General features: G+C 40.9%; 1 protein-coding gene and 1 long non-coding RNA gene across 5 annotated transcripts in view; one reads left to right on the plus strand and one right to left on the minus strand.

Moving 5' to 3' along the window:
* Positions 1–23577, minus strand: part of LOC122551638 (potassium voltage-gated channel subfamily H member 7-like) — a 461508-nt gene that overhangs the window by 130457 nt on the left and 307474 nt on the right. The gene's annotated exons all lie outside the window — the stretch shown is intronic.
* The window catches only part of LOC122551639, a 58162-nt gene continuing 40396 nt past the window's right edge, over positions 5812–23577 (plus strand). Inside the window, exons 1-2 of the long non-coding RNA XR_006312152.1 lie at positions 5812–6329; positions 7473–7657. This is a non-coding gene — a long non-coding RNA (uncharacterized LOC122551639). The remainder of the gene's footprint in view (positions 6330–7472; positions 7658–23577) is intronic.

Here is a 23577-nt window from a genome sequence, read left to right on the forward strand (position 1 = left end):
GTCTTAAAAAGGTCTTAAGGTCTGGAAAAAGATGTATCCAGGTGATCGGGGTTTGCAGCGACCAGTAAGAGCTGTGGGGTTTTGCAGTGACCAATAAGAGCTGCAGCTATTGCCACACAAGTTAGGAGCCGGCAGGACCAGGTAACTCTGTGCACAGACCAAGGTAAGGAAAGAGACCTTTAAGTATTGCCTTGGTGGTCGGGACGACCTTAAGTGGTCGGGAACGTACGAGAAGCACGGGGAATTGACGAGATCTAAAATAAAGCATATGTCAATGGAAAACAGCCCGTGTCAGAAGGGCTAGTAGCTGAAGGGCTACTGAGGGTACACTTTATAACTAACTTATGGCCAACCATCCAGAAAAATATTTAAAAGCTAGAGGGGTCGTTGTGGGAAGCTCAAAGTGTCTGTGAAATATGGTGTCTGTGTGTGTGTGTTTGTGTGTGTGTGTGTGAGAGAAAGAGAGAGAAAAGAGCTGTCCAGCTAGTAGAAACTTTAATCCTTTGTGATCCGGTTTGAATGCATATTTGTTTGTTGGTGATTGAATGTTAACAGTTGAAGTCTCAAAAAGCATATAATTGGTCAGATTAATCGGACAAGTAAGGTGTCTAGTCAGGACCCTGAAGGGGGTGTGGAAGAAGGTGACACCGGACCCCGTTAAGATTAATTAAATTTGTAACAATGGGAGGCACTGGGAGTTGCCTGGGTAACAATCGATCTGTAAAGAATATTAAAGGGGAATATATTCCGCCCGACAGTTCTTTGGGGAGAATGTTGGGTAATTGGGAAAACAACTCCTGGACGCGGGAGAAAGATAAGGCTACAATGATAAAATATTGTTGTTTCGTTTGGACTAGAGAACGTATTAAGGCGCCTGGTATTTTTTTGGCCCAAGTATGTGTTCGATGAGAATTGGCTGTGTCAAGATTTTAATATATATGTCAATCGAAAAGAACCTACAGTCAAAAAGAGTCCGATTATGCAGCTTGTTGGATAGGGAGCGCAGGAGTAAAATTATGTTCCATGAATACGGAGGAATCAGGGAAAGAACAAAAGAAAAGAATGAAAAAGGGAAGCCACAATGGGATCCCTTAATGTGTTTGCCGCCCCCATATATTACTCCCCAGAATGAGCCTACAGCTCCCGAAGTAGAACCGAGTCCAGACATAGAAAGGGGAACGGATTCTGAACTAAAAGATGCAGAACTTAGGGGGCCCAGAGTCACTCGAGCCACCACACGTAAAGGAGGGGCAGAGATAATGGAAAATGCAAAATTATGTCCCTTACGAGAGGTTCCGATTGGGGAAGGTACAATTGGATACGTAAACGCTCCCTTAACTAGCAGTGAAGTTAGGGTCTTTAAAAAGGAAATGAAAAGTTTAATAGAGGATCCGGTTGCACTGGCCTAACAATTAGATCAATTCCTAGGACCTAATTTATATACCTGGGGAGAACAGATGGCAATTTTAGGAACGTTATTTTCAGGGGAAGAACGAGGAATGATTAGGAGAGCGGCTTTACAGGAATGGGAAAAGAAGCACCCACTTGGGGAAAAAGGGGCCCCAGCAGAGCAGAAATTCCCAAATGTTGACCCTCATTGGGAAAATAATGGCAGAGAAGATAGGAAGTCAATGAGGGATCTACAAGAAATGGTAATATTAGAAATTAAAGAGGCGGCACCTAGATCACAAAACTTTGTTAAAGCCTTTGAAGTACAACAAGAGAAGGATGAGACCCCTTCTGCATTTCTTAAAAGGCTCAAGGAGGCCACAAGGAAGTATTCGGGAATGGATCCCGATAATCTGATAGCACAGGAACTCTTAAAGGTCCAGTTTGTAACTAAATCAGGGCCGGACATACAAAAGAAATTACAGAAATTAGATGGATGGAGTGAAGAACTGTTACGAGAAGCAGAAACAGAAAGCCAAAATGATGGTGGCTGCAGTAGAAGAAATAAGAAAAAGAAGAATGGGATCAGGGGATAACAGGAAAGGTAGGGGAGGATACAAAAGACAAGGGTCAGATACCCGAGAAAGGAGGCAACAGGCAGGGTGTTATCATTGCGGGAAAGTAGGGCATTTTAAACGGGAATGCCTGGAATTAGCACGAGAAAGGGAAGCCATTTCCCTAATGACCTTAGATGAAGATTAGGGGAGTCAGGGGTTCCTTCCTCCTGAGACCCACCGGGAACCCTTGATAAATTTAAAGGTGGGACCTGAAGGGGAGGAGGCAGTATTTTTGGTGGACACGGGAGCGGCATGGTCATCCCTAAGTTTTAGACGATTTACTTGTGTCAGGACAAAAGAAAGATGGCATGAGGTTGGCCACCAACAGACTGTTAAATTTTCTAGGGCAACAGGGTTTAAGAGTATCTAGGAATAAATTGCAATATGTAGAGAAAGAGGTGAAATACTTAGGACACCTTATTAGTGAGGGCACTAAGCGCATTAACCCTGAGAGAATTAAAGGGATAGTAGAACTGCCCCTTCCGACCACCAAATGAGAATTACGGAAGTTCTTGGGGCTAGTGGGCTATTGTAGATTATGGATAGAAGCATACGCCCAGAAAATGAAGGGGTTATATTACAAATTGACAGAATCTGAACATGAAAGACTGCACTGGACAGAAGAGGAAAAGAAAGGGTTACATGAGTTGGAGCGTAGTCCAATCACTAGCCTGGGAAAGGAATTAATACACGAAGAGTTGATAGGACAAGTGTTGAAAAGTTTGGAATTACCCCGGGAAATAGCTATTGTCCACATACCTGGGCATCAGAAGAAGAACACTCTAGAAGCAAGAGGGAATAGACTAGCAGACAAGGCAGCCAAAGAGGCAGCTATGAACCTTACAGTAACAAAAATACGGGTTCTCATGCCCCTAGTGGAGTCCCCTTCCGTGAACCGTGTGTACACGGAAGAAGAGGAAAAGAAATTCCAGGAAATGGGGGCCACTAAGACAACCCAAGGAAAATGGATTCTCCCGGCTGGGAGGGAGTTATTAAGTGAACCAGTCATGAGAAACATCCTAGCCACCTTGCACCAAGGCAGTCATTGGGGCTCCCAAGCTATGTGTGACATAGTGTTAAGGAAGTACGGATGTAAAGGGATATACACCTTAGCTAAGCAGGTATGCACAGGATGCCCAACTTGCCAAAAGATTAATAGGAAAGTAAGAAGCGAGGAAGTACCTAACGCCGAATTTACTGATAAGTTTCTGAAAAATTATATTGTGGCTCTTGGTTCTTCATTGTCTTTTCTTAGGAATAAGGGTCTACTGGCACATTCACCATCTTCAGAGTTCACGGCACATCAGATAAAACCGGGAGATTGGGTTCTGATAAAGACCTGGAAAGATACTAAACTGCACCCAAACTGGGAAGGGCCATTCCTCACTCTCCTGACTACCGAAACGGCAGTATGGATTGCAGAAAAAGGGTGGAGCCATCACACTCACGTTAAAGGTCCGGTAGGTGCTCCTTCTTCCTCGGCAGAGTGGGAAGTTAATCCTACAAAGGACCCTCTGAAAATCAAGCTGAGCAGAAAGACTGAACTGAAATAAGAGACTTTTAAAATTACTGCCATTGATTTAAAGAAAATTGCTGTAAGTGCTGCGTGAACTCACTTTTCCCAGACACAGGAGCAAGGAGTGGGTGAGTACAGGGATAATATTATAAAATAGGTACCATGAATAGAGTTACCAGCTTCATCCTCTTAGTGTTAAGGTTTTACGAAATAAGGTTGGCATGTTCAAAACTATTAAAAGTCCCTGAATCTAACTACCCGCAAGTAATAAAGATTGATGTTTGCAGCTTAGTAGACTGCGGAGATGTAAAAGATCAGAGAGAATATAATTCTTTTGAAATCAGTCTCCAGACACAGATGCAGGAATCATTTGGTGTACAAGGATGGCCACCCGACATCACTGTTCATAGAGATCCCTTTCGCCCGTCCCCGGAATGTACTGATGAGAAATGCAACCCAATATACCTCACAATTAAAAATACCTCCTCTGAAGAATCCTTTCCTACTCGCTTTCTACCTCCCCGTGAAAATAGGAGTCGACCCTTTAGTAGTAACCTTATGGTCTTAATGGAAGGCCCTGGGGACCCCCTGAAAATATGTAGGGGTGCGATGACTGGGAGGTACCCTGGGAAGTGTTTTGTTGGCTGCTGTTTCCAAATAATGGTAGAAAAGGGAAAACAAAAAGAACAAAAATCCTATATCCCTGACAGTGACCCGAAATTGGTAAAAGCGATAGAGGTCAAAGACTTAAGACAGACCATTGAAATAGAAACTGGATACGGGGATGCAAATGCCTGGGTTGAATGGGTGAAATATACGGTAAAAAGCCTAAATAAAAGCAATTGCTATGCATGTGCCTCAGGTAGACCGGTGGCTCGGGTGGTTCCCTTTCCGCTCGGGTGGAAGTGAGACAGGGCTGATATACTATGCATGATAGCCCTATACCAGGATGAGACGGCGTGGGGAAACCCTAGTTGCTGGACATTGCTATCGATGTTTCCTTCCCTAAAGAGGAGAGAACTAAAAACTCCCCCTATATTTGCGAATGCGGTTGGGAACCATACCTCCTGTGTACAGAGGAATGGAACAGACCAGTCCCGATTTCCAGGAGACTTAAAGCTATGCTCGGAAGTTGAATCAGTTTCCGAGACAGAGTGGGGAGGGAACTATTCAGCCAGATACCCTGAGCGGATTTGTGGTGGAAAGATTTTAAGACCCACTATGCTCTCTAACTGGCGAGGCACTTGTGCAATTGTACAACTGGCAATTTCATTTACCTTGGCATTTAAGAAAGAGGAGATGGTAGTAAAGAAGGATGAGCGAAGTAAGAGATCGATATTAGGTACTTCCTTTGACGACAGGATTTATCTTGACTCCATAGGGGTTCCCAGAGGGGTGCCTGACGAGTTTAAGGCCCGCAACCAGATTGAAGCAGGTTTGAATCATCCCTATTTTGGTGGGTAATGATTAACAAAAACGTAGATTGGATAAACTACATTTTTTATAACCAACAAAGATATATTAACTACACTAGAGATGCAGTCAAGGGAATTGCCGAACAGCTTGATGCCACTAACAGGATGGCTAGAATCATGGTTTGGGAAGTGGAAAGGGGTGGTAGTCTGTTCTCACATCCTTGATAATAGTGGTAGGGGTACTAGCAGCAGTTGGTTGTTGTATTATACCTTGTGTACGAGGATTAACCCAACGATTAATTGAAACAGCCTTAGCGAAACAAATGACCCTAAAGGGTAATCAAGCTGAGGGACTCCATCTCCTGAACAACAAGGGAATGGGCACCCTTAAGAAACTGGACATAATAAATGAGGGTGCAGAGAATGAACAGCGAAGGGAAAGTCAAAGGTTACTTCATGAATTCGAGAAACAAATAAGATTGTGAACCTCTGCACTTGAGGGTGTGAAGAGGGCAGATGGTTCCCATACCAGGAGTCGAACCCGGGCCGTCTGGGTAAAAACCAGGAATCCTAGTGTACGTTCAAGAAAATAGAAGGGGAGTTTAATTTAGATAAAGAGAAGTCACGTAGTGGGGAGAGGGGACCTCATGCAGCGCAAAGATATAACTATGTACATGTTCCAATGCTCATTGCTCATCTGCTTAATGCATCTGAAGCTCTTTCTTGCAAGATGTAAGATTGTGAACCTCATCGCCAAGAAAGCGTAAGAGGGCAGAAAATAAGAAAATGAATTAAAGGAAACTTAATAAGTGCAGAAACTACAGTTTAAAGAAAAGAAAAGGGAAAATTGTGAGAAATAAGAAATGTAGTTTTCTGCAGGCGATATAGAAATGTAGTTTTATAGGTGCTCGTGGAATGTAGCTTCTGTAGATGGGGGAGGGGTGAGACATTATACAAACGGTCACAAAATTCTTGTAGCATGTAATATACTTAAGACTAATGAATATAGGGGGTCTTGTAAAGAAGTAGTTCTAAAGAAAATAGTTTAAGCTAGGAAAAAACTATGGAGTGTTGTAGCTGACCACAAAAGAAGAAATAAGGGCGTTTTCACAATAAAGCTTATAGTAACAGAACAAACAAAGAATAAGGAATGCAGACATCCAGGGACGGCTTGGTACAAAGATAAGGAAATTGAAAAACAAGTGAGGTAACCGACTTGTGATAGGACCAGAGAGAAAAGGGGGGCGTGTTTCAGCAATTCATAAACTAGACAAAGAAAAGCTACATGCTCTGTTACGCGCGCATTTCTACTGGACCATAGAAGCGCCAGGATTTGCAAATTCGCAATAAATTGTCCTTGTTTCCAAGGCCTTGTCTCCAGCTGATTTATAAGTGAGTTCTGTTTCTCACACTTATCTTTCATTTTGAGTTCTGACAAATGGCTCATGTGGGTGTAGGACCATTTAGTGCAGCCACTTTGGCGCGAGCGATTCGGCGTGACTGGTTTGGCGCGACCCATTTCGGCGCAGACCCATTTCGGCGCGGGCGATTCGGCACAGCTCTTATTTATTCCTTTTCAGGCTTACTTACAAGCATTAATGAAAGCAATAAAAAGAAAAATAACATTTATCCTCTTCAGTAAAAATGTTAAAAAGAAAATAGAAATGAAAGAAATAAGGCAAATACAAAATTGTTAATGGCATTTTAACGGATTTTATTTTATTTTAATAATTTGTATATTAATATGTTTTATTTTAATATATTTTAATAATTGTAATAATAGTAGTTTAATAACTACTACTGAATAACTACAAAACAGTTCTGCACCAAATAGGTCTGTGCCGAAATATATTTTATTTTAATATATTTTAATAATTTTAATAATAGTAGTTTAATAACTACTACTAAATAACTGTAAAACAGTTCTGCGCCAAAATGGGTCGCACCAAACCGACTGCGCCGAATGGTCCCACTCTGGGCTAATGTATTACTGTTGACATGAGTCTGCTTTGAATTTCTGTTGAGAATGTGGTGCTGGAAAAGCACAACAGGTCAGGCAGCATCCAAGGAGCAGGAAAATTGACATTTCGGGCAAAAGCTCTTCATCAGGAATGGGTTGAGGGGCTTGGGGGCCCTGATGAAGGGCTTTTGCCCGAAACATCGACTCTCCAGCTCCTTAGATGCTGCCCGACATGCTGTGTTTTTCCAGCACCACACTCTTGACTCTAATCTTCAGCATCTCCAGCAGTCCTCACTTTGACCCTGTGAAATTCTGTTGTTTTATAATCATACATAAAGTTATTAGAACTAAAGCCTTTGTTTCTATTTTGCATCCTTTTAAATTTTTTTCTTCTTGCCTTCCTTTGAAATTCACTCATTAATTAACATGCAGACATATCAGTTCGGCAAAAACATTGCACTCAATGTATTGACGTTGAGATGTGCACTAAGCCATTTAATGCAGGCAGCATCACAGCATATGTTCCTCATGTTGTTGCACAGAAGTGATCCAAGAAATTATAAATATCTCTTCAGATGAACAGAAGGCTGGACCATTTGTTATAATCTTCTACACGTTGAGTCTGTCGGCACCAGTTCAGACATATCATGGATCACAAAGAGAGCATCAGAAGGAAGTTCCTAGAGATGCACTTGGTGCAAGTAAAGACCAATAAATTGAAGAGACTGCAGAAGCAATCTAAATGAAAGGGCAAGCCCAGGTATGCAGCAGTTGTCAAAAAAACTCTCTGCTTACAAAAGCTTGATGTGAGTTTAAGAAAGCACAAACATCTCTTCAGCACTTGATGTACAGTGTGTCAGACCCACTGTAGAATTGCTGCTCCAATGTTGGGGTAGTAATGTGAGACAGATTAGGGCACCTGCAGGCCAAAATGGAACTGGTGGGAACTTCAAATAGGCCAAGTGTCAATTCCAAATTACAAATAAAGGCTAGGAGTTTCCAATTGACAGATTGTTGTTCCTGCAGAGTATATGGGAATTTCATACCTGGACCCTGTGGAATCCACAGTGCAGCTGTCTCTGAGTGAATTACCGTGGCAATTTAATATTCTGCTGGGCAATTCCCCTCTGCCTGGAACCCTCCAAAAATATCCAATTCCCCTCTGCCTGGAATCCTCCAAAAATATCTAATTCCCTTCTGCCTGGAACACTCCAAAAATATCCAATTCCCCTCTGCCTGGAAGCCTCCAAAACTATCCAGTTCCCCTCTGCCTGGAATCCTCCAAAAATATCCAGTTCAAATAGAGAATTCAAAGGGTTCTGCTGCAGTTAACTAAATAGTCACTCAGGAACAGTCAGATGGTTAAAAACACAGGTTAACTCCTGAGTAACTATTCAACTGACTGCCAACTCACCATCTACCCCACCCCAAGCTATAATGCCCTCAACCCTTTACATCCCAGATCCTGACACACTCTGCCTGACACTCAACAACTCCTTTACTCCAGACACCGCAACACATCCCTCCTGCTAACCATGGGACCTGACAGCTTCACCCCTTCTGCTGAACACAACGAATCCTATCTCTGCTGTTGGACATAACATTCTCTTCCTGTGTGCTCTTCCACTTCAACCTGAAACCCTAGTCCCTCTCCCCTCAGGACCTGACACATCAAACCCCATCAAACCTGATACCATGCATTTATCCTGACCTACTGTAAAAACTCCATCATGCCTGGCCGACTTTCCACCTTACCCCCTGTCACTTCACCCACCTGCATACTTACCTTATGTACTTACCATTTCAGGGGATTTGACAAAGTGGCTGTCTGTGATACTGGACCTTTAAAATTACAAACTAATGTAATTGATTTCAGTGAAAAATGTTTTTTTTTTGGCTTCTCCCAAAGATCCTGCGTTATGGAGGACCTATCACATTTAAAGTTAGCTCCACATATCTGTTGGAGCCCTGAAGAGAGTTTCCTGTCATAAATATAGTGCTTTAATTAATGTGAAACAGGAGTGAAATGGCAATCTGACAGCGATTGCCTCTCCACAGAAGATGATAACAATAACCTGTTGTTTCTGTAACATGTGGAATGAACTTCTAGATGGAGTGGTAGTTGTGGGTATAGTTACAATCTTAAAAGACATTCAGTTAAATACGTGAATGAGAAATGTTTGAAGAGATATGAGGATGCACAGGCAGGTCAGACTAGTTTAATTCAGGATTATTTTGGTTGGACTGAAGGTCTGTTTTCGTGCTGAATGACTCTGACTCTGTGACTCTGTAAGTGTGGTAGTTGATCTGCCATCTTACTTTCTACAGTATCAGTGATTTATGTGTGGCAATCTTGACTCTGAGAGAGACTTGTCCATCAAGGAAAATGCACAATGTCCAGCTGAGGTTAACAGGGAGGCATAGTGGAGGAGGGAGGCAAGCAGCGGCTGGTGTCCACCCTGCCTCCATCTTCAGATAATGATCATTTTGGTGGGAGTTTCCAATAATCCTTTTAAAGATGGTGTGTGTTTCAGTCAGCAGCTGTGGAATGGGCCCACTGCCAGTTTCAGACAGGCACTGTGAGCTGTCACAGGTGTGCCCTAATCTATAAAACATTATTTGCAGAGTGGCTGTTGGCAAGGAAGAATCAGGCTGCTAAGGGTGACACCAGGGTCCAGATAAGTAGCAGGGAAATGGTTTGAAAAAGCTGTCATGGGAGGGAATGATTGGAATGTACTTGGAAAAGGGTCCAGCTGAAGACTCCTATTTCCTCACTTTTTTGTGATTTGGGACTCATACTATTTGGACCCTCATTAAATTGTAATTGGGATTTTAAAATACCACCATTCTATGATTAACATCTTTTCAACAGTGCAAAATGTCTGAGACTAGCAGATGATGTAAAATCCTGAAAATTACAGATCTGCCGTGATAGAGTGAATATAATATTTCAGTCACTCCTGCAGAGAGACATGAAATTCCCATTCGATCTTGTAGACTTTTAACATGACGCGATTTTGCGTAGAATTAATCTGTGAAGTTAACTGTGATGTTCTGTGGGAAGCTGCCACATGTTACAAAACCTAGCAAATTTCTGATTTGACACCTCGCAGGCACACACACACCGGTATACCCCCATCCAATTTAGTGAGCCCCACTCCTTAAATATGAACATGGAGTATATGAGTATACCACCACTGCTGCTTATTCAGCGTTTATACAAAACTGAGGAAGAATAGTAATTCCTCTGAATGCCAAGGACAGATCGATGCATATCGAACATAGTGTAACTATTAACAGAAAGAAAACCTGCAGAAATGTAATGCTGAGGTAATAATCAATTTACTATGATGGCAAAATTAGAGCTTCAGGGAAAATATACATAATAACTAGAACGCTTTGGCTTCTTTGAAGAATTATTCCCAAAAGTGAACCAAATTCAATTTTCTTTAAATTAGAAATGCTATTTTGAAGTTTGTTGACAAAAGAAGCAATAGGTTTAATTAAATCATTTGAATCTGATTAGCTATGAGAATAAGTTGATGAATAATGAATAATAAAACATATGAGACTCCATAATGATTCAGTTTTAACATGAGTGTATGAATGAGGAAAATTACCCCCTCCCCCGCCATTGCCTTTAAATTTATCTTAGAAGTAACAATTAAATGATTTATAACTTGTATTCTCTGGACAGAAGGACTCAGCAGCATGGAATATGCAAGTTCATTACTTTGCTGTCTTTCATCAACTCACAGCTCAACCGTATTTTACGACATTTCTGATCTTTTCAGAATTCTAATGAACTGTTATAAAGCTATAAATCAGAAATAATCCATTAGGTAACTCAAGTCCAAACATAATCTTAGAAGTACACTAACAAGCAGTTGTTTGAAACTATTGAGAAAGAATTAGATTGGAATCCATGTCTTCAGTAATACGATTTTAGCTGATTTATACACAAGTACCATACTCAAATGGAAATCCAGTTAGCTGCTACTTTTCAGATACAAAGCTATAGAAATCCCTCTGAGAAGGGAGAGTGGAAATGTTGGTATTTATAGATGTGAATTAAATGCAATGCTGCCTCTCCCCTTGTTAAAGTTTAGTTCAACTGCCAGAGAATCTCCTAATTAGTGTTAATCTCTACTACTGGTACTGCTAGAGCTTTTCAAATGCAATTTTATTGTTCAAATGGTCTATTAATAGTTTCTGCAAGTAGATTTCTGCTTTAAAACCAGTAACAGTTTTGCCTTTCAGCGATAACACAATTCAGGTTGAATAAAACAGGAAGATAATTTTAGATCTCTAATAATTATGTTATCATTTTGCAACTGATGATGAAAAGCATTAGAAGATATAAAACTCCAGATACAGAATAGAGATCTTTCTTAAAATAGATCTGTTTTTACTAAAATTAACAAGGCCCAGTCTTGGAACAACAGTAAAACCTTTGCATCTCAGTACTATTTGCTAGAGTTCTTAAAACTGAGAGATACTAAAATGTTATTTTATGCTACTAGTATAAGTTTTAAATGAAGTTCTCTGAGAATTAGAAGAACAAATTTAAATCTTTGAAATGAACTCAAAATCCATTGGATGTGTTACGTATTCTGGTTGCCTGAAGTTTAGACTAATCATATTTTTAAATTCAAAGTACCAGAGCTTCATTGAAGTGTGTTTGTTGCAGGTCTCCATATAGCTGGTGAACTGATTTTATTTTGCTCAGTATGTGACTGCACTGCAGCAGTAAATGTGGCACCTCAGAACACATTCCCAGAACAATTAGTTCCGTATGAATAGCATAAAAATATAGCTTTCTTTACAAACTACCTCTATGTCAACATAATTATTCAAATCATTACTTTTTTTAAACAGTCTAAACAAAAGATGATTAACAATTGTCTTTTATAACTGAACACATTATTAGTCTGCAATAAGTTAATTTCTTGTCTCCATTTTGTAGATTTGGCATTCATTGTTCTCAATGATGAGTTGGCATGCTGCTCAGGGGACATTCTGCATGTTGTTCCTGCTGCCATCTAAGTGTTGCCTGAAGTTGCTTATGTCCTGTCACTTCACAAAACTTTGTTGAAGTTTCACCACTTGTTGGTGATGTTGTGATTTAATCTCACTGGTTAATAATGTTGTTGGTTTATGATTTCTGGTTTTAAATTACAAGTTATAAATCATTTAATTGTTAACTCTAAGATAAATTTAATGGGGATACAGACGGTGTCACTTTCTTCACTCATACACTCATCTTAAAATGGAACCATCATGAAGGCTCATATATTTTATTATTAACAATTTTTTCTGCATTTCACAATTCTTTAATGCCTTTTGGATGCCTGTTGAATACATAGTTGCTCTGGTTCTGAGCTTTCACTTCTCTATTTCCATGTAGCCATCACGTATCTCCTGTACAATGATTTTCTGGACTTGGTGGGGTATGATTGTTCTGGATCCAGCCAGCAGTACACCATCTTCTACTGCGTTGTTATCTCTAGTAGACAAGTACATCATTTTCGATGGTTGTAACTGTCATACCTTATCAAATCCCTGGATCAAATACCGGTACAGAGCATCAGAAACACTTTGAAATGAATCTTATGTTTTATTTGGCGAAGTCCAAGTCACATCAGATTGTTTGGAGGTTTCTTCAGTGCAAGGCTTAGCAAGTTTCCTCACCACACCTGACAAAACCTCTAACACAGAAATTACCTACACCACCCCATGGCAATCCTGACTTTTGACTTCTACCTAGCTTTTCCCCGAAGGAAAATGAGGAGTTTGACCCTGTCTCTTATTTCTTCCTGGTTTGGATTTCAGAGCGATATCAAATCTGTGAAGCCATTGAAATAAATTCAACAGTTTTGTTGGATCTCAGCATGTATCTTCTGTATTGATCTGATTCAGTGGACTATCATTAGTTTTCCTTTGGTGGGTAGCTGCTGCATTTCAAACATAAGTAAAGGATAATTGTATTGAGAAAGCCTTATTTTATGAGTAAGGAGAAAACACAGCTCACCGTTTGCATTTGCTGGCATTAAACCCTGGCTTAGTGGAGGCTAGTAAAGTTAATGTAAAGTCATTGAGGACATGGAATTGTTAGGCTACAGTTACAAGGTAATGTCGCTAAATGCAGGGATCTCCGGGAAGCTTGACCTAAAATGACTAAATTCTCAACTTAGAATTATGATTTTAGCATGAAACATTGATCTAGACAATTTACATTTGTCACAACATTGTTATAAGTATGCTAGTAATAGACATTGATGCGATGTACAGTTTATGCTAATGTGGCACAGCTGACTGAACAAAGTCCTAATGACAATTGTAGCTTCCTTCTCATAATTTCATGTTGTTCTGCTCGGAATCCAATATAAGGCACAGAATGTTAAGCAGAACTTTTGCAGTTACTCCCGCATAACAGTTGATTGGTAAATTTAGGGACAGATGGGAAAATGGGTGCACCTTCTATCAAACAAACCATATAAGAGCCAACAAGACATGGACCTGCCCGTACACCAAAATGGAGTTTAGTTTCCATGAACAGGTTTTGAAGAGAGTTGACCTGTTTCCATCAAAATCTTTCTATTTTATGGAGCCAATGCTAAACTGAAAATGGGCCAATCAGGAACTGTTGCTATCAGTGAAATGGGCCAATCATGGATTGTTGTGATTGAAAGAATTGGCTAATCAGAATTGGCTAATCAGGGTATGATGAGCAGCAGAGATTGTGTCAGCACTGTGGTTATAGACAGAGGTTGAAAAATTGGAAAGTCAGTTCAGTGGTCATTGTTCCCCAGTCTGATGTTAAGATGATTCTTGTTGCCAGATGTGTCTTTAAGAAGGATTTGTTCTGTCATGCTTCTTTTGAAAGCAAGTGTTGTAAACTTGGAGCTCAGCTTCCTACTCTGAGCCCAGCAATGTAGCCGGTTTTGGTTTTTTTAAAAGAAGGATGAGTGGGTGGAGTTGAAACTTTATTGCTGGAACAGCACAGCAGGTCAGGCAGCATCCAGGGAACAGGAGATTCCACGTTTCGGGAACAGGAGATTCGACGTTTCGGGCACAGGCCCTTCTTCCGGTTTTGGTTTTTTTAAAAGAAGGATGAGTGGGTGGAGTCAAGAATACACAGACCCAAGATTTGCAGATTTGGCTGTTCACTGTTCATTTTGCAGCTCCTGCTGCAAAATGCTTGAATTCTCTTTCCCTCTCTCTCTCACACAGAGTTTTCTCTTGGTGTTCTTTCTTCCTGGACTGAAGAATTGCATGTGAGACAATCTGTTTTTACTGAACTTGTCATTGTTAAGGGTGTATTTATGTGATGTTACCAAAATGGAACAGTTGCTGTTTAGTAGGTAAATAATCTATTATTCTGTTAAGTTTTCCAAAAGAGTTACGTCATTCCAATTTTTTTCGTCTGTATTTTAACGATAGTGTAAGAATATAGTGTGTTTTGCTTCAAGCCTGGTAGTTTGACCAATTGAATTGCATGCCTCGCACTTGCCTTTAAAATGAAGAAAAAGTTGGAGTTGAGGGAATCTTCTTAATATGCTTTGAGGGGGTTTGGACTGTTACATAACATCCTTTGTTATCTTGATAGACCCCTTGTCATTTAAATGTCTTTGGATGTTTTCTTGGGTTAGCAAGATGTACAGAGTGGCTGATGTACTTAGATAATGTCTTTGATTTATCAATTTTAAAAGTCATAGTTTACAGCAGCTGCTGCAGGAAAGCAACTGGCTTTCTTGAATTTTAAACTATGTTTTTGACTGCAGAGAACATACAGCTATGTACATTTTCTCTCTCTCTCTCTCTGTCTCTGTAATTTGTTTTCATCTGTAGGTTTCTCAGCCACCCGAGAACCAACCACACAGTTGTTGGTAACTTAAAAGTTTCTGTCACTGATAGCTGTCATGGGTCCAACTTCCTGTTACCAACCAGAGCTGCATTAGTTATATACCCTCAGCTCCAGCTGATCTGCAAGCAGAACTTCAATTGCTGCTTGTTCAAATAGTTATCTACAACGTCTGCCATGATATCAAGTTACATTCTTTCAGAACTGCAGCTACTCTGTCAAACACTGTTTATTAAAACATTTCTTCCTCATTTTAATCCACAGTTCAAAAAGCACAAAAGTAAAAAGACATGGTCCTTCCAACACAACACATGCCAAGAACAGCAAAAGTGAAGGCTTTGATCAAATTATAGAATTCACCTTTCCTAAAATTAAATAGAAAATTATGAGACTTATGGGAATGTTGTCATGTACTCAAAGAATCTTGCATGTTCCAATAAGGTCTCCTTTTATTCATCTAAATTCCAATGAGTACAGGCCCAATGTACTCTAAGTCTTTTCAGACCAGAGTTATTCCATATCTGTTATGAGCCTAGTGATCTTTTCTGGATTGCCTCCAATTTCTGTAGGTAAGGGCTCCAAAACTGCTCATAGTATTTTAGTTGTGGCCTGATTAGTGCTTTGCACAGTTTTAATAAAACTTCCCTATGTTTATGCTCCATTTCCTTTGAGATTAAAAAAAGCAGTATTCCAAATGCCTTCCCTATTACCTGCTGAACTTGGATGCCAGCTTTTTCTGATTCACATTTGAGGTCTCCCAAAAAGACTATCTGCACATTTCCTGCATTTAAAAAAAAATTCAGATGTCTAGCATTTCTTCTCACATTGTGTGAAATTGCCTCAGAACTGTATAATGTTCATCTAATACTTAGCAACACCCGCTTTGGGCACCTTCTGGATCATTGAGGCCTTTGAAAAGGGTATGTTTCAATTCATCTCGCTGAAGAATTCTCCTAAAATATAACCCATCATAATTTTGCTTTTTTTAATATAGTTGTTGCTTAATGGTGTCATTTTTAGTTTGGCCACCTACACATCCACAGATTCGTGATCAGAATTCAGCTGGCTCCCTTTATGACTGATGACATTGCTTACTCAATAGTCAAGTGAAAGCAGATGGAGCAGCATTGAGAATACCACATGCCAGTGCACGGCCTGCTGTATTTACATTCACCTATCAATGCAATGCCAACAACATTTAGCAACAAAGCAATCAGAGAAACATGGCCACTCTTCTTGCTTGAACGATGGAGTGTGAACTTTCAGCATGCACACTCAATATGTAGATTATTCTGTGATCAGTATGTAGCAAATGAGGAGAGTTGAGTAGGAATTAAAGACTGTCCCAATGTCAGAGTTTCAAAATAATTTTAAAAACAAATAAAAGTTATAAATTGCATTTATATACTATGTTTCATGATCTTAAGATATCGGCTGGTTCCTTGCAAACAATGAACGAGTTCTGAATTGTTTCACAATTAACCAACTAATAAAAGTAGGGGGCTTCACATAGGACGCTGAATCCTCAATGACTGGGGAACCCAGTACACAATGCATTGACATGAAGAAACAGCTGAAGGCATTTGATTCTCAAAGGCTAGAAGCACTGTTAACTTTCCAGCATTAACATTGAAGACTTGTACTCCAGATCTTGCTGCACCCCTAGCCAAGCAGACCCAGGACAGACTCATCACAGACAGCTACTAAGCAATCTGGAAAATGGCCCAGGTACATCATGACCTGAAAAATAGTCAAATCAATAGGTCACTATCCCATCCGTCTACTTTTGATTATCAACAAAGTGATGAAAGTAGTCATCAACAGTGCTGTCATGCAGCACTGACTTAACTACTCATTAATACTCCATGTGGATCATTCATGAAATGTCATGTTCTCATCATGTCATTAGTCCAGGCACGGACAAAACAGCTGAACTCCAGAGGTAGGGAAGAGTAATAGCCTTTGTTATCAAGGCATCATTTGACAGTGTACTTTAAGGATCCCCCACAAAACTGAAGTTAATAGAAATTGTGGGGAAATTCTCTAATGTTTGGTGTTATATCTACTATGAAGGAAGATACTTGTAGCTGTTGGGGATCAATCTCAGTTCTAAGATATCTCTCAGAAGACTCCTCCTTATTGTATCCTAGGACCAACCATTTTCAACGGCTTCATCAATTACCTTTCCTCCATAAAGTCAGAAGAGGGATATTTGCTGATCATTATGCAATGTTTAGTACTATTCTCAATGCCTCAAATACTGAAGCAGTCTGTGACAGTGCTCAGCAATACTCATTCCTGATGAAGAGCTTCGGCCTGAAATGTCAATTCTCCTGCTCCTCAAATCACCTGCTGTGATTTTTCTGCAAGACACTCTCGACTCAGCAAGACTCGGAAAACATTAAAGCATGGGCAAATAAGTGGCAAGAAACATTCATGCCAAAGTTCTCTTAAACAAGAGAGAACCTAACCATTTCCTCTTACCTAAATTAGAAGGGGACTAATCCACTGGCAAGGAGATTTGCTAGAGCTGCTAGTGGTCTAGCAGGGATTGTGGCAAGTATCACAATTCCTGACTGCTGTTTATCATCTACAAGGCAGGAATTAAGAATGTGACGGAATAATATTTATTTTTAGGGTAAGTGCAGCTCAAACAACATGCAAGAATCAGAACAAAGTCACCTGCTGGATTACTTACGCTATCTTCAGAATTGCACCAATGCACAACGACAGCAGCATCCACCATCCACAATATGTACTTTAACAACTTATCAAGGTTCTATCAGCAGCACCTTCCAAAGCCATGACCTCTACTAAAGGACAAGGCAGTATATGCAATGGGACCACTATCATATGTAGATTTAACTTCAAGCCATGTACCATCCTGATTTGTCATAGGATCACCATTCTGGAACTTCTATCCCCTAATGACACTGGTAGTGTACCAATACCATATAGTCTACAGTGTGAAGAAAGCTGCTCATCACATCTCTTTGAGGGCAGTTGTGGCTGGGCAACAAATGCTCATCTAACCAACAATGCCAATATCCTGTTAAAGAATAAAAAATAAATCACTGTGATAGCCAGTTTTCACATTGTACGGCTCCACAAACAACAGTGAGATAGCTAAGAATTTTATTCAGGCACTTCCTATTTAAGCTTAATGACAACCTATGATAGTCTCTTTCCTGCCAAACCCAAGTGCCAATGTATAAATACCTTGGGATGTCGATGGAGACATATCTTCACTGATTTATTTCCACAAGGACTATTGTAACTAAGCTATGCCATTTGCATCTGGCTATTTTAAAGACAATCTGGAAGAATTGGATAGGTCTTTCTCTAACTGGAAAATATGTCATTGATTAAATGTGCCTTCCAAATGAACCAGTCCAGAGTTCATTACTATATCAAATAACTGACATTATTTGTCAGACAAAATACATCACAAACAAAAACAACATAATCTTTAGTTTTAACCCAAGACATCACAAATGAAATATACATGGCCATCAAGATGCCACCCATAGATCTCAATGTATATATAAACCGGGTGGCTCTTTAAATAAGGATGTTAATGAGCAAAAACAAAAACAGAGTTAACATTTTGAGTTCAGTGACTCTTCTTCAGTTCTGTAGCATTGACTTTGCTTTCACTCCACGGGTGCTGCCAGAGCTGCAGTACTTTTTGTTTCTGATTTCCGGCATCCACAGTTCTTTGTCTTTTTTTTCTAAAGTGTATTTATGATCACAGATATGTTTTCCTGCATGTAAATTCCAATTGCCTAGAAAGTAGTCACAATGTCCTAATTCTGGTTATATGATGGATCATAAAGAATGACTTTGTTACCTGCGAGACCTGGGGCTTTTCCTTGCAGTCGTGATTTATAAACCCAATTATAAATTCTCATGTTGCAACAAAACATAAATACAATGGCCAAGGTTTTGTGAGTAGTAAAGATGGTGAAATTAGTAATGAGATTGTACCTCCATTAATGCTCTCAAACTTCAGGTGCTGTTGAACATAGAAATCAAAATATTGCTGCCGGTGACTTGGCAATTTTTCATAGGTTTCATTGCTGAGGTTCCCATAGAGTGCAACATATAAATTAGTGAGAACTTGTTCTGTTAGACTATTAGTACTACGATAAAAATCCTTGAAAAAGTTGCTGAATGATGTTTAACTGGGTTTTTAACAGTGTCATTGTTTATAATTTCCGCAAAACAGTCTCATTGATGCCAAAGTGCTAATTTAATATTGTGGCATTTCACACAACTGTATTATGACTTTAAAAAGTTGTTTATATATCATTTTCTATCCTTTTCCTATATGTAAACCACATTGGTTTATTTTGCTTCCTGTAAAACTAAAAAAAAATGACGGTATTTTGAATCCTTTAATTCCTGGTTTGCTGTCTGTGAGAATAAGTAGACAGGCAGGAGGCTGGAAGAATACAGCAAGCCAGGAAGCATTGGGAGGTGGAGAAGTCGATATTTCGGCTGTAACCCTTCTTCAGGACTGGGGGTGGGTGTAGGGGGAGCTACGGTTAAAGGAGGAGGCGGGGGTGAAGTGGGGATAGATGAAGACAGGTAGCGGGTACGAGCTGGCTGGTCAATGAGAGGAATGAATCTGACAGGTGGCTGGGAGGGGTGGAATGGAGGGGAAGAAGCTGGGAAGGGAGTCGGGGGATGGGAAGGGAGGATATTTGAAATTGGAGAACTCAGTGTTGAGTCCTCTGGGCTGTAGGCTACTCAGGCGGAAGATGAGGTATTGTTCCACCAATTTACAGAGGAAATTTGCTTGGTTCATTGTGGCAACGGAGGAGGCCAAGGATGGTTATGTCAGAAAGGGAATGGTTAAGGGAATTGAAATGGGTGGTGACTGGGAGGTCTGGTCAGCCCCTGTGGGCCCAGCTGAGATGCTCAGCAAACCGTTCTCTAAGTTTACGTTTGGTTTCCCTGATGTAAAGAAGACCACATTGGGAGCACCTGATGCAGTAAACCCGGTTAGAGGAGAGGCAGCTGAACCTCTGTCTCACCTGGAAGGACTGTTTGGGGCCCTGGATGGAATGAGGGACTGGCGTATTGGCAGGTTTTGCATCTTTTCTGGTTGCAGGGGAAGGTATCTGAGGGTTCGGGGGGTCAGTGGGGAGAGCGGCACAAACCAAGGACTAAAAAAGGGAATGGTCCTTGCAGAAGGTGGAGAGGGGTGGGGATGGGAAGATGTACTTGGTGGTGGGGTCTAGTTGGAGTTGGTGGAAATATTTCAGGATAATGCATTGGATGCAGAGACTGATGGGGTGGTATGTGAGGACAAGGGGGCCTCTATCTTTATTGTGTTTGGAGGGGGAATGGAGGTGATGCAGTGGAGGACTGACTGGATGACACAGGGAGGAAAAGCATGTGGTTCAAAATAGGTGGACATCTGGGATGCTTGGGAGTGGAATGTCTCTGCATCCGTGCAGATGTGGTGGAGACGGAAGAATTTGGAGAATGTGATGGAGTTCTTGCAGGATACTGGGTGGAAAGAGGTACAGTCCAGGTAGTTCTGGGAGCCTGTGGGTTTGTAGTAAATGTTTGTCTGGAGACTGTCGCCGGAGCTGGAAATGGAGAGGTCAAGAAAGGGGAAGGAGGTGTCCGTGATGAACCAAGTGAATTTGAGGGCGGGGTGGAAGTCACTGCCCATTTTAATTCCCCTTCCCACTCCCTTTCTGACATGACCATCCTTGGCCCTCTCCATTATCACAATGAACCAAACCGTTGGAGGAACAACACCTCATCTTCCGTCTATGCAGCCTACAGCCCGGAGGACTCAACATTAACTTCTCCAATTTCAAATAACCCTTCCCATCCCCTGACTCCCTTCCCAGCCCCTTGCCGTCCCTTCCACCTCCTCCCATTGACCAACCAGTTCATACTCTCTGCCTGTCTTCACCTATCCCCACCTCACCACCCTCTCCCTGCCACCCTGTTTATCTGCAGCTTTCCCACACCCACCCCCAGTCCTGAAGAAGGGTTACACCTAAAACGTCAACTTTTCCACCTCTTGATGCTGCCCAGTTTGCTATGTTCTTCCGTCTTCCTGCCCGTCTACTTTGGATACCAGCATCTGAGGTTTTTTTTGTCTCTACCCACGCCTGTGAAAATAAAGCTATATGATTTACTGCTTATCTCAATTGACAACATAATCACAGCTCGAGGGCCAGAAACTCTTGACTTGTTGCCAGATTCAAACCACCATTGGGAAAGGAGAAATCTGATCAGCTTTGTGTGAGGTGAATTGCCAGTACCATTATTTTATGACTGACGATTAAATTTACCCCTATGAGTCCTATACCAATATTTGAGGTTCTATATGGAGTACAAAATAGACATGCTAATGAAGCAATATTATTGCTTGGATTATCAAGCATATGGCTGTTGTGTAATCTATTTAGCTATCTGAGTTCATCACTATATTTTGCATTGTGCTATTCAAAGAGGCAGCAGGCTAAAAAGGAGGCTCATGCTATTACAGCTTCACAGGAAGAAAATAATGGAAGCAGATGTAGGATGTGGAGAGATATCATCCACCAGAATGGAAACTGATAACACCTATTACATTCCACTGGGACAAATACAGTAGGGAAGGATTGCTATACCTCTGTATTCAAGATCTCAATTACATCATCACAGTATTCATGAATGTTGTTTTAGAACATAGAACATAGAACAGTACGGCACAGAACAGGCCCTTCAGCCCACGATGTTGTGCCGACCACTGATCCTCATTAATGCGCCCTCAAATTTCTGTGACCATATGCATGTCCAGTAGTCTCTTAAATGTCCCCAATGACCTTGCTTCCACAACTGCTGCCGGCAACGCATTCCATGTTCTCACAACTCTCTGTGTAACGAACCTGCCTCTGACATCCCCTCTATACTTTCCTCCAACCAGCTTAAAACTATGACCCCTCGTGTTAGTCATTTTTGCCCTGGGAAATAGTCTCTGGCTATCTACTCTATCTATGCCTTGTATTATGCCTTGTATACCTCAGTTAGGTCCCCTCTCCTCCTCCTTTTCTCCAATGAAAAAAGTCCGAGCTCAGTCAACCTCTCTTCATAAGATAAGCCCTCCAGTCCAGGCAGCATCCTGGTAAACCTTCTCTGAACCCTCTCCAAAGCATCCACATCTTTCCTATAATAGGGCGACCAGAACTGGACGCAGTATTCCAAGTGCGGTCTAACCAAAGTTTTATAGAGCTGCAACAAGGTCTCATGACTCTTAACCTCAATCCCCCTGTTAATGAAAGCCAAAACACCATATGCTTTCTTAACAACCCTGTCCACTTGGGTGGCCATTTTAAGGGATCTATGTACCGGCACACCAGGATGCCTCTGTCCTCCACACTGCCAAGAATCCTATCCTTAATCCTGCACTCAGCTTTCAAATTCGACCTTCCAAAATGCATTACCTCGCGTTTATCCAAGTTGAACTCCATCTGCCATCTCTCAGCCCATCTCTGCATCCTGTCAATGTCCCACTGCAGCCTACAACAGCCCTCTATACTGTCAACGACACCTCCAACCTTTGTGTCGTCTGCAAACTTGCTGACCCATCCTTCAATCCCCTCATCCAAGTCATTAATAAAAATTACAAACAGTAGAGGCCCTGTAATCCTACAACAGCCTACAACAGCCCTCTATACTGTCAACGACACCTCCAACCTTTGTGTCGTCTGCAAACTTGCTGACCCATCCTTCAATCCCCTCATCCAAGTCATTAATAAAAATTACAAACAGTAGAGGCCCTGTAATCCTCTAGAGCTGAGCTTGACCCTAGCTTCCTCCACCTTATGTAAGCTACCTTTTTCCTTTTGATGAGAAGCTCCACCGCTCTCGTCATCCAAGGTTCCTTTATCTTACCACTTGTCTGTCTCAGAGGGACATATTTATTCATCACTTGCAACAACTGTTCCTTAAACAGTCTCCACATGTCTATAGTGCCTTTACCATGGAACAATTGCTCCCAATCCATGCTTCCTAACTCATGTCTAATCGCATCATAGTTTCCTCTTCCCCAATTAAATATCCTCCCATTTTGCCTAATCCTCTCCTCCTCCATAGCTATATTTTCTGTGCTTGTTATCTCATTACTTTGGATACTATCCAGAAATGTGTGCAAGGACACCACTTGCTTGGCTGTACTTTGCATTTAAGTAAATCCCTCCAGTAGAATTGTTTTTTTACCCCATAATCTATCTTTAAATTCATAAATACATTGTCTGAGGTGCAGCACAAAGGAAAGAACTTGACACAAAGTGTTGTGAAGGTGCCATTTCCTCAACATGGAAAGAAACAACAGGGGAAGACTAAGGTAAAATTTACAGAGCAAAACCAACCAACAATTTGCAAGATTGCTAAGATCACAAGGCTTATAGCTCATTACGCAGGTGGTTAGTAAACACAGGTCATGCTTTGAGATTTTAGAAAGAGAACCATTGTATAAGGTATCATAATTAATGAATATTACTTTGTAGAAAATGACATTATAAATTCAAACAATGCACTTTACAGATGTATGTCAAGGAAAAAGTCTTAGGGTTATCTCATCCAAATCAGATAGTTTCTTTAGAATGACTGATCCAATTCCTGTTTTTGTTTTCTCCTGACATACATAAGTACGCCTCGCTTGTCAGCAGAGTTGTGTAATGGAAACACAGAAAAGTGCTGGGGTGGACAACACAGCATCACTATGTTCAAATCACCTTCTCCCTGTCTACAACTTTATCACATTCCTTTACGTGGAGCTTTTTCTAGTGAGTCTTTTACAAATG

The sequence above is a fragment of the Chiloscyllium plagiosum genome, chromosome 7, assembly GCF_004010195.1.
Source record: "Chiloscyllium plagiosum isolate BGI_BamShark_2017 chromosome 7, ASM401019v2, whole genome shotgun sequence".
Classification (NCBI taxonomy): domain Eukaryota; kingdom Metazoa; phylum Chordata; class Chondrichthyes; order Orectolobiformes; family Hemiscylliidae; genus Chiloscyllium; species Chiloscyllium plagiosum.